Raw genomic sequence first — 15,347 nt, forward strand, 5'->3', positions numbered from 1 at the left:
TGATGCGTGACTCTGTTGAGTGCCCAGAACTGAACACAGCGTGACAGTTGAAGAGTCTCCAGTGCCATATGATGTGGGATTATTTCCTGTGTCTTGTAGACTGTATTCCTGTTTATCCACTCCACTATTGGTGGATTTTTTGTAACACCTTTGTATGTTGATAATACACCAGGAGTCCCACATCCTTCTTTGTAGAACAGTCACCTGAGCACTTCATTGTTCTCCATCATACATTTGATTATTTTTGCCCAAAGGTAGCATCTTGCACTTTTCCCTATTGAGTTATATCCTTTTTTTGCTCCAGGTGATTTCTCTGATTTACTGTCTTGAATTCTAATCCTGACTAAACATAGTTAAAATCTCTCCCATTTTTCTGTCATGTGCAAAGCTGGATTTTCTATTTAACTACTCAGGTACCTTTTGAAATAATGAACAATACTGGACCCTGCCCCTGCAGGACTCCAGTCAATACACTCTCTGCTCTCCCACTTGGACGGAGAACAATCAATAACAACTCTATTAGTACAGTTTTGCATTACAGTAGTTTCATCTAGGTCATGTTTCTCCAGGTTATTTATTAGACTTTCACATACAGGATATCAAAACCATTACTAAAGTCAGTATACAAACCACTGGCTGGTTCTTCACCTGTAAGATCCATTAACCTGACATAGAAAACAATTAAACTAGCTTGCTATGATTTGCTTTATGCTGGCTGTAACTTTTGTTCTTTCTGATTCTTATAAGTAGTTTGTTCCAACATTCTTACAGGAAAAGGCATTAGGCAGATTGGTTTAGAATTCCCCAATTTCTCTTTCCCCCCTTTTTAAATGTAAGTATGATGTTTTCCCTTTTCTAACCTCTCATTACTTTTCACAGTTTGTCAAAGGTAGCTCCTAACTACTTCACCCAGTGCTTTAAGTATCCTAGACCGAGGTTCCTCAGGTTCAGACAATTTGAGAGTACACAATTCAAAGTATTTTCTAATCTGTTCTTTCTTATTCTTGGCTGATTACTTACTTACTCCTTTAACTATGCCATTGTGCTGCCATCTGATCACAACTGACCTTGGTGGTGGAAGCTGATGCAAAAAAGGCATTAAGGTGTTAGATCTGTTCATAACTTTCTTATGTATTATCAGTGGGCTAATTATTTTCTTGATACTCGTGTTATTGCTAATGTAGTTAAATGTGTATGTACTATGCTTTGATGGTCTTAGCTCATTGTCTCCTTTTTTGTTTTTATTTTTTGTGTGTCTTGGCCTCTCCAATTTTTGTACCTTTATACTTATGCTATATTTTTTATTTCTTCCTTGGTAATTTGACCTATTCTCTGTGTTTCGTTGTTGTTTAAGAAGAATGAAGAACTCATGGTTTAACCAGGTTGGTCTCTTTGTACATTTACTGTCTTTCCTACACAATGAAACAGTTCACATCTGTGTATGTAAATTATTTCTTTCAGGAACTGGCAGTTGTCTCCAATTTCTCCTTGCTCTCTGTTTTCATAGAGACTTTGAATTCTTGTTTCCTAGTCTCTCCTTCCTAGGTGTTCTCCTGACTTCCCATTTTCAACCAGTTCCTCAGTTTCTTAAAAATGTATCTTGTAGAAGCTTCCTTCAAGGTGCTTTCCCTTGCTGCATCAAGAAGTTTTCATCAGAGCATTTTAAGACCTTACTGGACAGTCTGTGTCCCACAGTGTTCTTTTCCCAATAAATAATAAGCCTAATTAATAATCTACATTACTATCAAATAGTTGCTCTGGATCACCTGTCTACTTGCCCACAAGTAGTTACAACTTTTGGTTTGTTGTTTTGTAATAGGTTCCCACAGTGGCAACACCCATACATATTTCCTTTATTCTTTTCCCAAAGATCTTCAGCAGAAGATGTCCCTCTACCATCTGCAGCTCATAGCAAAGAGGAGTCTTTGCTTATTTCCTTACCTGTCCTTCTACAACAGGTTTTACCCCATTAGTATTGAAGTTCCCTGGAAAATAATACAATCTGTTACACCAATTTGAACATAACTTGAATCATGTATTAAGACTTAAAGGTCTTTAGACACAGTCATTTAGAGCAGTTGTATTTAAGCAGAGGGGTGAGGGAAGGGGGTGTTCATCTTCTAAGCATCAGGTGAAGACTGAAGATTCATGACTGCTTATACTAACCATGAACGCTCAGGGCTTCTTGTTATTTTAAGATATCCTCATCATCCTGTAAGTTTCTATACTACAGAGACCCAGAGGCTTCCCTACTCCTTTTTATCCTACAGCGGGGATCAGCAAGTTCTCAGCTTAAAAGACCTGTCTGACAAATCCCAGTGTACTATCCATACATTTTTTGTGGCATCTTCTTCTAGCCCGTAGAGTAGTCTATGGACTCAGGTATATCATGACATGGGGCTCCCATTAGCTTTGCTGTGGCTGCTGTGCTGGAGTAGTGGTGGCACGAATTGCCTTCCCCACCATCCTGGCAAGAACAGTGGCACAGACTCTGTTATCTACTCCCAGACAGGCCTCAGGGGATGACTCCTCTCAGGAACAATGAAGTGACTACAGGAATCCCCATCTCCATTCAGAGAAGAAGCAGGAGCAGGAAGAGGTATGCATAGATTGTACTTCTCTGTAGCCAAGCTACGCATGTGTCTGTGTGTGAAAGAAGCCATCTGTGACTTCTTTTGTCTGTTCACAGAGTTCTTTCACGAAGTGGTAGTTGCTGCTCACGCTTCTTATTTAGGCTAGGAGATTAAACACCCTCAGTCAGTCATACCTAATTTATGATTGCAGTATTTCCTTCACAACCACAAGACCGGAAATTTGCTTTTTAGGTTTTAAATACAAGTCAGAGATTTTTATTTAAGTACATTGTTCCAGGAGGTAGACAGAAGGCACTGGGATATAATATCTATGCTTTAATCCTATCCTAGATAAAGTTAGCTCTCAATGTCCTAGAAAAACTATAGAATGCATTATTCAGATCAGGTAGATTTTCTATAGTGTTATTTGGTAGGCTAAGAATAAGATAGTAAGATAGACATTGAATAAGCAACTGTATTTTCAGAAGTGACACCTGAGTTCCTAATGAACTTACTGGTAAGCTGTTGATTACTATTGCCCCAAACTAAACTATGTATTTAGAAAATGAAATATGGACAGAAGATACTAATTTTAGATTCCCATTAGAAAACTGACAAATTTTTAAGGATCTATAATGTAACTATACAATCAGTTTACAGCACACCAAAAAACTTCTCCTGCATTCTGAGATTAAACAATGGACTTTCCGTGTGACACATTCTATCATGAGAATGAAAATTTACTTGAAAATGTCCTTATTTAAGCAATTTTCACAGTGCACTAGCTCAGAATCATTCTTGTTAATAATCTTTATACAGTGCAGCTGAAATTGTTACTTAGGTGCTTTAATAAAAAAAAAAAAATTAAATCCTGTAGTTGGCTTCTGAAGACACGCTTCCTCTGCTTGATCGATAGGAACAGACCATAAGGCCATAGTTTCACAAGGCCGTCAATCTCTTTTAGGAAATCTAGTAGTATTGGATCAAAAACATTGCAGCCACGTGATGCAAAGACCTGAGCTCATACAAACTCACCATGCAACTTCAAGTCTATATATAAAATGTGAATGTATACTCTGTCCTAGAGGATTTGATATTGGATCAGGTATTATCTCACCAAGCTACTTTTTACTTCTTGCTGAATCAAGCTCTTTTGTCCTCCTATAGACAGTATGAAAAATGATAGCCACCATAAAAGAGGCATAAACACTGTATCAAATGCTCTGGTAGTGTGATGGAAATGCAGTGCTGTATCCATGCTTGTTCTAGATTAAATCAGTACTGAAAGGTGATCCAGCATGTACAAATTTGGAACCAGGTCCTAAGGCTTCTCCTGATCAGGAGAAATATTCCAGTAAATGACTAGGATGACTATTGCACTCATCATAATTACATATAGTTTTACTTAATTACAACCTCTGTTCAAGTAAAACATACAATTCATTATTTTTCCAGAAGTTTTAAGAGTGGAAGGCAAGGTAAGATAGAAATAGATCCTTTTGAACTAGTGGATCCTATGCTCCAGAACCTACAAGGTATTTGGCTATCAGACTATTGTAGCTATAGTTCTATATAACTTGAATATATTGGGTTGAAGCAATTTTAAAACATATGTCAATGATGCACAGCACCAGGATTTTTTTTTCTCCATCACCTGGAATTCAGAACTAGTCCATCCAACTTTTCAAACAAATTTACTAAAATAAAACAATACAGGACTAAACACAGAATTTAGATGGAAACTTAATTGTGCTGACTACAGTTCTAGAACTGTAGCAGTAGGGTTTCTATAGGTAAGATTGAACTAACTGAGTTGCATATTAACTACAGTAAAAACCAATGTATTCTAGTGAAATAATCAGGAAATGGGAGACATGTCCCAGCTTCAGCTGAGTAAATGGAGATTTAATATTCTGCCACTTAACATTCAACTAAGTAACCACAGTTACTCCCAGTCAGTCTCTGGGAGGAGACTAGAAGTGAATTTGTAACTGTAACTAAGAAGAAATGTGGAACTTTAAAAATTGTCTGGAACACCTGGTATTTGGTATACTAGGTACATATACCAGAGTGTCTTTGTAGGTAGATAGTTTTGTGACCGGTTCCCAAACAGATCCATGTAGATCTTTAAACCTGTTGAATGGAAACAAATGCAAAGGCAGAACACATATAGCTATAAAACCGTCAACTGGCAGCAGCTCTAGTCTCCAAGAGCGGCAGCTAAGCGGGCTGATGGATGTTCTTCCTTCATCATTATTTCACTGTGTAGCACAACTAGCTGACTGTGTAGTCATGATCCCTGAACCACCTTTCACTGTAATTCCTGTCATTCTACATCAAATAACTTTGCATATCAAGAAGACCTATGTAATCTGTGAAGGTATGTCTTCACTGAGACTTCATTCAAGTTTGATCTCTCTGTGCCTTTCATCCATTTATTTAAGCTACCTGGAGAGCAAGTTTTGCAGTTCTGTCTCTTTCCACAAGTTTAGAAAAAGAATATTAGTTGCCTTTGATGGCCTTACTGCACTCCTCTGTATGATGTGAGCCTTTTCCACACTTCTACAATGTGCTTGGTTTTCCTTTTTGTACTGTTTGCTCCTCTGATCCTCAAACATTTCTGTTGGGAGAAATAAGAGATTCATACCAGAATATGGAATATATGTTTTTAATTCTTGATTAACAAAAACTTTTATCACACTCTCAAAATGATTTGCATACGAGGATTCTGGGATAGGCTTCCCTGAAATGATTTTGAAATACACAAAGAATGTTTTATAACAGTAAATACAGTGCTTCTAACAGGCACTTCTTCTCTAGGTTAAACATTCACACTGTCTGGATGGACTGCAGTCTGTGTTCACAGATTTATGTATATTTTTCAAATACAGTATCATCCATTTTGCACAGTATGGTCTTCTGAAAGTTCACTTGGCAAGAAACAGTTCTTGCTAAGTATAAAGTGTGAAATCTGGCAATAAAATTTTAAATTAAACCCAGCATTTCTCAGTCTACATCCTGGCAACTGCTGTCTTACTAAAAAGTAGCAATTTCTAGCCAGTATTATGTATAGCGCTGTAAGAGGGTGTAACTGAATGCTCATCCTTCTGCATTTATTAACATAAAATTTTATTTAGTAAGTTATAATATCTGATAATGCAATCTTCAGTACTTGTATTTGTAACAGATAATCCCAATGGTATAATGATTTACTTAATGTAATGTCTTACACTGCAGTATCACTTAAAGAGTATCACTTAGTCCCACTGTGTTAATGACTTTATAAACATCTTGATACCTGTTCTAAGGTATTTACATCTTAAGTATGTTCAGTTTAACTTTACACAGTCTTCATGTACTAATTAATATTGGGCTTAAAATGAGTTCCATAAGATCAATCAATATCTGCTGTAAATATATATTGCAATTATAGTTTTAAATTAAATTATAGAAATTATATAAAAGAAAGTGTGCATATTCACATAATATCTGACTCAGACTTCAGAAAGAAGCAATTAGTTGAGGATATATATATATATCTCTACCCAAAACATTCCACTTAGCTTCCCCAACATACACATGGCTTTTCTCCTCCACTCTCAGAATTAGCTTGAGGCAATCTTAAAAAAAAAGAATAGCATAAAGTTCCCATTAGCTATTTGGATGACTATTTCTAAGGAACATTTAATATATTTCTTTTTTAGACTTTTTAAAAATCAGTTTGTGCTAGAATACATTTTTTGAAGATAGCTAATATTTTTTTTTATCTATCCCTTACTTCAAAACACCACTCCAAATAGTTTCATTAGCTAAAACCTAATTAAATAGTAAACGTCTAGCACATTGGAATTTCTATTGTCTTTGAAACTTTAGAAATTTGAATAGCTTGTATTATCTTCTACTTTTAACATCACTGTACAATTCATGCAAGTATTTTGACAAGTAAAACTATGAATACAAGCCCTTCTGTTGGGTCAGATCAGTCAGTGGAACCTAAAAACTGTAGCAGTTGAAAGTCCAGATTGCAAGTACCTTTATTTCTTAAAGCTTGATAATACAGTTTCCTTTAAAAGTTGTTCCGATGAGTCGCACTTTAGAAAACCAGTGTAATTCCAAGAGGAACTATTAAATTACTAATAACAAATTACTTGTATCATCCTTCTACATCTGACTTGCAAGTTGCATTGAATATACCTACAACTGCATCGTGAAAGCTAGTCCAAAACTGCTGTCAAAATCCCATTCCCTGGTGGGGATGGTGCTACGTCTGAAGCTGTGCCTGAAGCATTTTCGCCATCTGCCCCAGACCCACCGGGCATGCCCAAGCCGGCCGCCCTGGGCAGCGCTGTCGGCAGGACACCGGCTCACCGGGCACCTGGCCTTACCGCCATGTCCACCACCTCGTTTTCAGAGCAACGTACCCCCAGCCACCGAGAGACCAGGTATGACAAGGCAACGATGGACGGGCAAGGATGACTGCAACACCTCTGTTGAGGATACGGTGAACGTTCCCCGTAAGAAAGGTTAAATGGAAAAAGAAACAGTAAAATGACATTATTGTCTTTCCAATGTATTGTCCATTGGAGAAGTGTCTTGTAAGAGTAAAGACACATGGGGGAATCCTGGCCAAGCCACCATTAAGGTAAGTGATGCTCTGTCCCATGGGCCTCAGAGAGGATCGATCCCGTCTTGGGAGACAGCACTCGGCCCTGACGTTTCCAGGCACGACCAGACCTATCAGTGTAGAGTCTACTTCTTTACTGTATCTAAAAAATAGAGAACATACTTCTGAAGATTTCAGTGCTCTCTTCTTGAGTACAAAGTCAGTTATAGGATTGTGTAAATCAACTACTTAGCCTAATATTTAGAACGGATTGTATCTAAAGCTTCCTATACCGTGTATAGCGTTACTCTCCTCACTTCTGTCCCAACATGGAAACAAGGTGGATCTTTCAGATTCCTACGCCGTTGAAAACCACTGGCACCTCAAGCACCGCACGCCGTCAGTGTTACATCCGGGTCTGTTCTCAGGGGATGACCACTTCCCCGTCCTCCCAAACGCAAAGGTTCACCCGCCGCTGAGGCCGAAGCCGCCGGGCACGCCGTAACCAGCGCCCTCTTCCAAAATGGCGGCCAGTTCACATAGTTCTCAACGGGAGTGAAGCCGCCGTCGCCCCCGGGCCTCCATTTTGAGAGCGGCGGCGGCTCTGTGGCCGGCGGGTGGGCTGGGCCTCCCGGGGCGGCCGTCGGGCGGTGAGCTCGGCACGTCAGGAACAATGGCGCGGGGCTGAGAAAGGGCAGGGAAAAGGACATCGGCCTGCCATCTCGGCCCCGTTGGGAAGAATGGGAGGTGCTGGCACGGTGGAAGGGATCAATTATTCATGAGGCTCCTCACGGGCGACTTCATGCGCCAGCCTCTGCTGACAGATAAGCCTCCAGTTACGGGGGAGGGGGGGGAAGTAATAATAAAAAAAGGAATTAGACCATCAGTGCTAAGTAAGTATTTTAAAAGACAACCAATGGTAGCACGTTTACTAAAAAGATGGTAAGAGATTAGAATGAGAAATGTGCGATGCTCTGCAAGGCTATATGGACGTGAAGGAGAGAATTACCACATATATAACAAAAAATGCGTGTGTTTTGTAGCATACACAGAGTAACTGTGTGAAAGTAATTCACACTTTGAAAACCAAACTGGCCACTTAGTGCAAGTGCAGCTAGGTCTACTGCTGTTTGCGCAGCCCAGCTCCATCTCCAAGCTCACTCTGCTGCCCACTTTAATACCTCCAATTTTTGTGCCGATTGTAGCATATTTCCCTTTCAACACTGTTAATCCTTTTGTCTTTTATGGGAGCATTCACTGCTTTCTGGTGTCGAGCGTACTAGTGTACAGCCCACGCCAGAGGTGATAGCTTCAGCCCTCAATGTATTTTGGTATTGCGACCAACTGTCTCGTCATCTTCCAAGCGCTCTGTCTTGGGCATCTCCCACTAACAGCAGAAACACAAAGAAGTGAGGGTGATGTTGCCATGCTGTTTGATGAAGGCTTTCATCCTTTCAGTGCACTTGCTCTGCAGGTTGGCATGTACTGGTTCCCTGCATTGGTCATGCACCTTCTTTCTTCTTTCCTTCCACACCAGGGCAGATTAGGTTGCATTTGGTTCTCTATCATAAGACTTGGCCTTATCTGTCTTGATAAGTGGGCTGAATGCGATGCTGCTGTTCTCCACTTACTTTCCATTTTGTCCCTATTATTGACCTGTATCTACAGCTTCCTCCTACAATTCATATGACAATGCAGCTTGGAAAGATGCCTTTTGCTGCTCTTCAATGTAACAAAGTGATGGCTGGACTCACCAAATGCTTAACTGTCTGTAATAACATCAGGTCTTTGTCTCGATTATAGCAGAGTCTCCTTTGCCTTATCTTCAAACATACTCTTCATGGTTCTTTTGCTGTTCTTACTGAAATTAGAGCATCTGTTCTGTAGTCAGTCCACTGATTACCAAATCAAAGCTAATGTTTAGTCCCTGAAAGGATGCATCTTGATGGTTCAAAATTGGCTAACAGCACTCCAGTTCTCCACTTAGCTTGCAGCTGTCCTTATGGCCAATTTTGCCTGCACTCAAATCCTATTCAGTGCAAAACCATTTAAATTCTGCTGCAATGCGTGGTAGTACCTTACCTGAGTGTGGCCACCAGCCAGGTTAGGTGACCGAGTCCAGGACCAGATCACATAAATATTCCACCTAGTCATGTGAGAAAGCAAAAGTTAAAATAAACACAGGGAGATTATTATTTCTTAATTTCTTTTGAGCCATGACAAATACTGAGAAAGAAAACGTTTTTGCCATAGAGAGCTTAGGCAAAAGTCATCAAGTTATTGGTAGCCAAACAAAGCAACCTTCTCTCACCAGACCTATACACAAGCTCCGAAACAGCAGTATCCCTTCACACCTGGACCCCAGCCAGCCTATTGTCTCTCCCCACCAAGCTGGCCTCTCCATTTTAGGGCTTCACTGAAGTCTGACATGTCTTAGAAAGTGTGTACACATGTCTGAGGAGGCTCTCCTCACTGCGTTCTGCATCCCATCACACTCAGCATAGTGTGTCAGGATCAGGCTAGTTTGGGAAAAAGTGTGTCTCCAGTGTTCTGGTCACAGTTCTCCCTTGAGTATCCACCAAATAAGTTGATCTGCAAAAAGCTGAATTAGTGCCTTTTTGTGACCATATAGTTCCAGTTTGGTTTGACTGTCTCCAAAGGAATTGGACACAGGACTTTGGACATTCCAGGAGCCCGGAATGTCACTAGGCTCCAGGTGCTTCTGCATCATCACATTTTTTTCAAACTTCACACTATTTCCCATATACACTAACTGAGGCATTCGTCCGTAGCCAGTAGGCACACATCCTTCGCCAGGCTCAGGCACATGCATATCCCACTGTGCAAACACTGTGGGTTGTTGGTTTTGTGTGTGGGCTGCTTTGTACATTGTACATGGCAAAGTAGGTTGTTGCATGGAGGATACCTCTTTGTGAGACATCAGGTGACCACATGAGCTGATTTGCAGAGTTGTAGTATGGGTATTTGGCTTTTTTTTTTTTATTCTTTCCAGTCCTGTTCCTACAAGCAGTACATTCAGTCCTTTGCCTGATAAAAAAAATGACCACAGTGTCCCAATTTTTCTCAGAATTGGAACACCTGATGAACATCACTTGCTTTGGGGATTTGTCCTGCTCACATTTCTGCCATAGGATAACTGGGATTCTGTGTGTGATAATATGCTATTAATCTTGGGAATTTATACTTGAAGAGTTCCTTTCATTTGAGGATTCAGAGTGCTTAAAAGTTAATTCATATTATATTACATTACCCTTGTGAGGCAAGTAAACATTTCCCCCAGTGCAGAAACTGAGATATTAAGAAGATCAAGACTTTGTAGATTGTATGTCCCATAGACACCTATATACAAATGGCCTTATTTTTGAAGGTAGTAAGTACTTATGGTTTCCACTGATTTTAGCCTCTAGCTTTTGTCACCTGCTTTTGAAAATACTGACTTAAATAAATTGCCCTGGGTCACAGGGTGTTGTGTTAAATGTGTTCACAGGAAGTATCTGCCTTTGCTTGGTCTGACATTCAAACAGAAACCCTACTTAAGTTCCCTTTACAGTCTTTAATATTAGGACAAAACAGACCAGAAAAAAAACCAAACCCAAAAACCCAGAAAGAAGCTCATATATGTAGTCTTATCTAGAAGCTGGCAAGATGCGATGTTATGTCTTAAATTTCTATATGAGACAGTACAATTCCTAACAGATTTCTTCATTGCTGGGCAACGAAGCAATCTTGCTATGCTACAGATTTAACCAGTGACTTGCAGTAACTGTCATACAGTGCAAGTAGCATGGTGAGGACCTGTGGGAGCAGCTTATTCTGCCCTGTAACTAATCAGCTCACTGGTGCGGGGAGGCGCTCAGGGCAACAATTCCCTGCTACTAGGCTTAAATGGGATCCCAACAGAAGTAGGAGCTGGCTGGCTACAGGAGGGTTGTCTTTAAGTGCAAGAGGTTTTGTTTGAGACCAGGCTATCTCTGCAAGGCTTCCTGACCTGCAGGCATGTAGAGCAGTTTATTGTATTTGTTTGTTGAATGAGCTAAACTGGCCTTTCATTTATTTTGGGATTAAAGCTTGCTTGAGAGATTAACTGGGCAGCCTGTGGCCTTCTTTATTCTGGTCTGAAAAGAGATAAGATGGACTATACTGGACTATTACATGGACTATGACTTTGGGAAAAAAAGTGGGTCTACATTTAATGTTTTCACTAGGCTAAAAGTTTATGGTTAATTTTACTATCACGATTCCATGTGTTATATTTCTCAGCTGCCTGCCTGCTAGCTGAGCTACCTCCTTGCCAAGATAACTTTACCTTAACCCCAAGAAAAGCTGGGAGCAAGAAATATGTGCTCATGTCTCATTTACTCCAGTTCAGCCTACTATTTTAGCTCAAGTCCACTTTGATGAGCAGTGTACCAGAAAGCTGGCAAGACTCAGAAGAGAGATGGCTGACACAGGGACAGAAAAATTTTAAACTGCAGCAGGATCTGCTAGCCTTCCTCCTCAAATTCCTCAGGTGCTGTTGTTACAGGGACAGACTCTTTGTCACACTCACACAGATGGATACCTCCAAATTCTGGATATCGAAGGAGATAGTACTTTAAGGAGTGTTTCTTCCCTCCCCTCAGGGAAGATGAAGCCTCTAACAGATGCTGTTTGAGACTAGGATGGAATGTGATACCACACTTATTAGCTATCAGTGCTTGCTTAAACAACCCTCCACTTACTCCTCTTCTCCCTCTCCCTTTATTCTTTTAGCTGGATTAGTTCCCCCATCCCGTTCACATGGGGCTGTATAAGCAGCTGAGTAACATGTTAAAAAAAAAAAAAAGCATTAAGAAATAAGACAGGGACAGTAAGAATTATCAGGGGAAAGAATGGAGCAGAGGCTGTGCAGATCAGTGTAAGTGGTGCTGCTGGGCATAATCACAGTCACAAGACTTAGATTTTGAGAGTTTTGCAAAAGTAATAAAAATATACAAAATGTTTAAAATCTGATCTATGTGCAGTATAATTTTAGACATACATCTGAATTAACAAATAATGAATAGCTGCTATAGCAGGTTGAAAACAGCTTAATGCCACATTACGTAACATGAAATGTAACTTAATTTTCTGATAACAATTTTAATTTAGCAACTTTGAGATTACACATCTTGCATTATTTTTGCTGATTTTTTTTTTTTACAGTAAAACTGTACATCTACTACCTACATCTACTTCTTAGACAGGTCAGCACTTTTCTCTTAAATATTTGGCATCAATTACCTATCAAAGACAGTATGATGAACTAGATGGGCTTTGAGGTTTTTCTATTAAGGTAGTTCCTGAATTCCTGTGTGCTACACTACAGACAAACCACATCCTACCTTGAAAATAATTAAATAAAATTGAAATTAAATGTTAAAACCCATGTCAAAACAATGTTTCAATTCACCTAATTTGCTCATTATGTCATAATTTTGATTAGGTAAAATTTTTAAGTTATTGAATTTTCAGGATGGTAAAATATTTTGACCTGTAGAGAATGCTCAAAGATTATAAATACTATTTCTTGTCTAGCTGTAAGAGTGATTGCTGGATATGAGTGAAATCAAAGAGGTTTAGGTAAAAGTATTAAATAAACTACTGAAAATTGAGTTCACACATTTCTAACTCAGTTTAAACTCCTTCCCTTGCCAAACACAAAATCCAATCCTAGACCTGGAAAGCAAAAATAAGACCACAGAGAAATGCCTCATACTTTTCTATATCATAGCCACTGTCTATTGCAAGAGTTCTTAAATTGTTCAGATTACAGAACATTTTCAGCCCCAGTAGCATTGTGGAAGAGTAAGTCAATTCACAGAGAAATATTCTTATGCCACAATTTGAAAGGAAAATCAAAAGAAGATATTACTGTACAAAGATAAATCATATAAGTAAAATTTCAGAAGACATTAGCTTAATCAGAGAACATACAAATAATCAAATGCAAGAAATATATTTTCCTACAGATTGGAACAGAGATGATTTGGAGTAAAAGACAACCAACCATTGGGCATCTACCACCTCCTACTGGACATCAAGTGAATGGTCCCTCGAAGCCTGTAATAGCCAGACAGTTCTCTCTCTAGTGTTACTGGCTCTTTAGAGTTTCAAATTATCCCATTAAAAGCCTTTCATGGAATAGGTAAATTCTTTCATCTCTTCACAATGGCTGAATATTGAGAAGTTATTTTATAAGTATCTGTACATTTCACTACAGGTATGAGTTAAAACCAGTATTTCACCGCATTTGTTTTAGCAAGATGCTTAGCAGTTAATATCTGATTTGTATAACACTAACTCTTTCACTTATGTATTTCACAGTCAAAATACCTGCTTTAGAGACAGGGTTAAATATGTGCTCTTCTGAATTTTGTCATACTAATAGGTTTGCATGAAAGACATATGGCTACCAAAACTTTATAGGTCACCTTACTTCTAATGGGTGCATGTTTAGGCATTCAACAAAGGGCAGTTTAGCTCATTCAAAAACCAAACTCTTAACAAGTGCTTAGTTATGCAACCCTGTAGGAGACAATGATATATGTAATAAATATTCAAAGCCATGTGCAATTACTTATACAGAACTATTTTTCCAGGATTCTCTGTCTAGATTCTCTTACAAGATTCAAGATTTCAGTATCATAATCTAGAACATTCCAGATACTGGAGCTTTTGGGGGATTGTGTGAACGGCATCTCCTATCAACAGACTTTCAGAGGTCAAGGCTCTGTCGGGGAGAAGTAAACTGAAGAAGTTTAGTCTAGGGTTACATCTGAACTAGAATTCTTTACCTTTTACACAGGTTTGGAACCCAGCAGCTGTTTCAGATAACACTAATAATGATTATAAAATACAGCATTGTTGTAAAATAATTTTAATACCAAAAAAAAAATTTTCTTCATTATCCTCAAATTAAAAAAGCATCACTATGGAGAAGTCAAGTCATAAACAAAGAAACTCCTAGCTATGCTTGAAAGGGAACTTTTCCAGGGTTGTTTCTTCACCTGATGACACTGCCCTGGTTTCCAGGTGACAGCAAGGCATGCTTGTCCGCTGCTCTGGCAGGATGTGGTCCTTCTTCAGTAGCCAAGCCATTCAGGTTTCAGCCTCCACTGCTCATTCTGAACCAAAAATGACAGAAGGTAAAGTTCTGTAATGGTTGAAACTGAAGCACATCAACTCTTGTCATTTCACCTTCCCCCTGCTGTTGGCCACTTACATGCTGCTTACCTTTGTGTTGAGTCAGGTGCTTGTCAGACCCCTCTTCCAGCTGATTCAATTCACTAACCCAGCAAAAAATTGATTCAGTAAAAGAGTGTCAAGTTTTCTGTTGGTTAGTGAGCTAACTGGATCATGGAAGGATCAGCTGAGCATGTAAGCCAGCACAAGGAGGGGGACGCTCTGTGGGCAAGGGTGAGAGGAAAGTAAGGAAGAGAGAAGCAGTAGAGGAAGGGAGTGTTTACTTCCCCATTTTGGTGACAATAAACTATTAGATCAGCTCAGTTGCTTGTGCAAACTATGACTCCATCACTTTAATAAGTTCATAGGGAGCTCATTCAAACTCCAGCTTCCTTCTTGCCTGCTAATGCAGTGAAATCTCTTACTCAAAATCATTGGGGCAATGCACTGAAAAGAATTGCCCATTATCCCCCAAAAAGGTCTCCACAAAAGGGAATTGAGATAGCCAATACTTGGAAACCCATTACCTCCGTATCAATGATCTAATTGCCAGGCATGTCTCCTGCTTATCTAACATTTGAGAATTAGATGTTAACAGCATCTTCAGCCTGTCCCATGTTTCCAGCTATTCTAAGTTTCACACATTTACTGTGATACTCTTATAATTGTCTTTGGACCAACAGCTGTTTATCACATCTTCTCAGTGCAATGTCACAGCCTTCTCCTACTCTGTGAACTCATGCTCTAGATGTGGCGGGTCAACACTTCCCTACTACCTGTACAGAAATTCACCACGGAGCAGAGGAGAGGTGTTAGCTCTGCATCAGGATCTGTGCTACTTAACAGGGTTCATCCTCAGCAGTTGGTGGTCTACTCTTCTGCAACTCAGTGCTCTTCCTTTACTTATGTGATCTCAAGAACAAACTCTTCCCACATGATACTGAGGA

The sequence above is a fragment of the Haliaeetus albicilla genome, chromosome 20, assembly GCF_947461875.1.
Source record: "Haliaeetus albicilla chromosome 20, bHalAlb1.1, whole genome shotgun sequence".
Lineage (NCBI taxonomy): Eukaryota > Metazoa > Chordata > Aves > Accipitriformes > Accipitridae > Haliaeetus > Haliaeetus albicilla.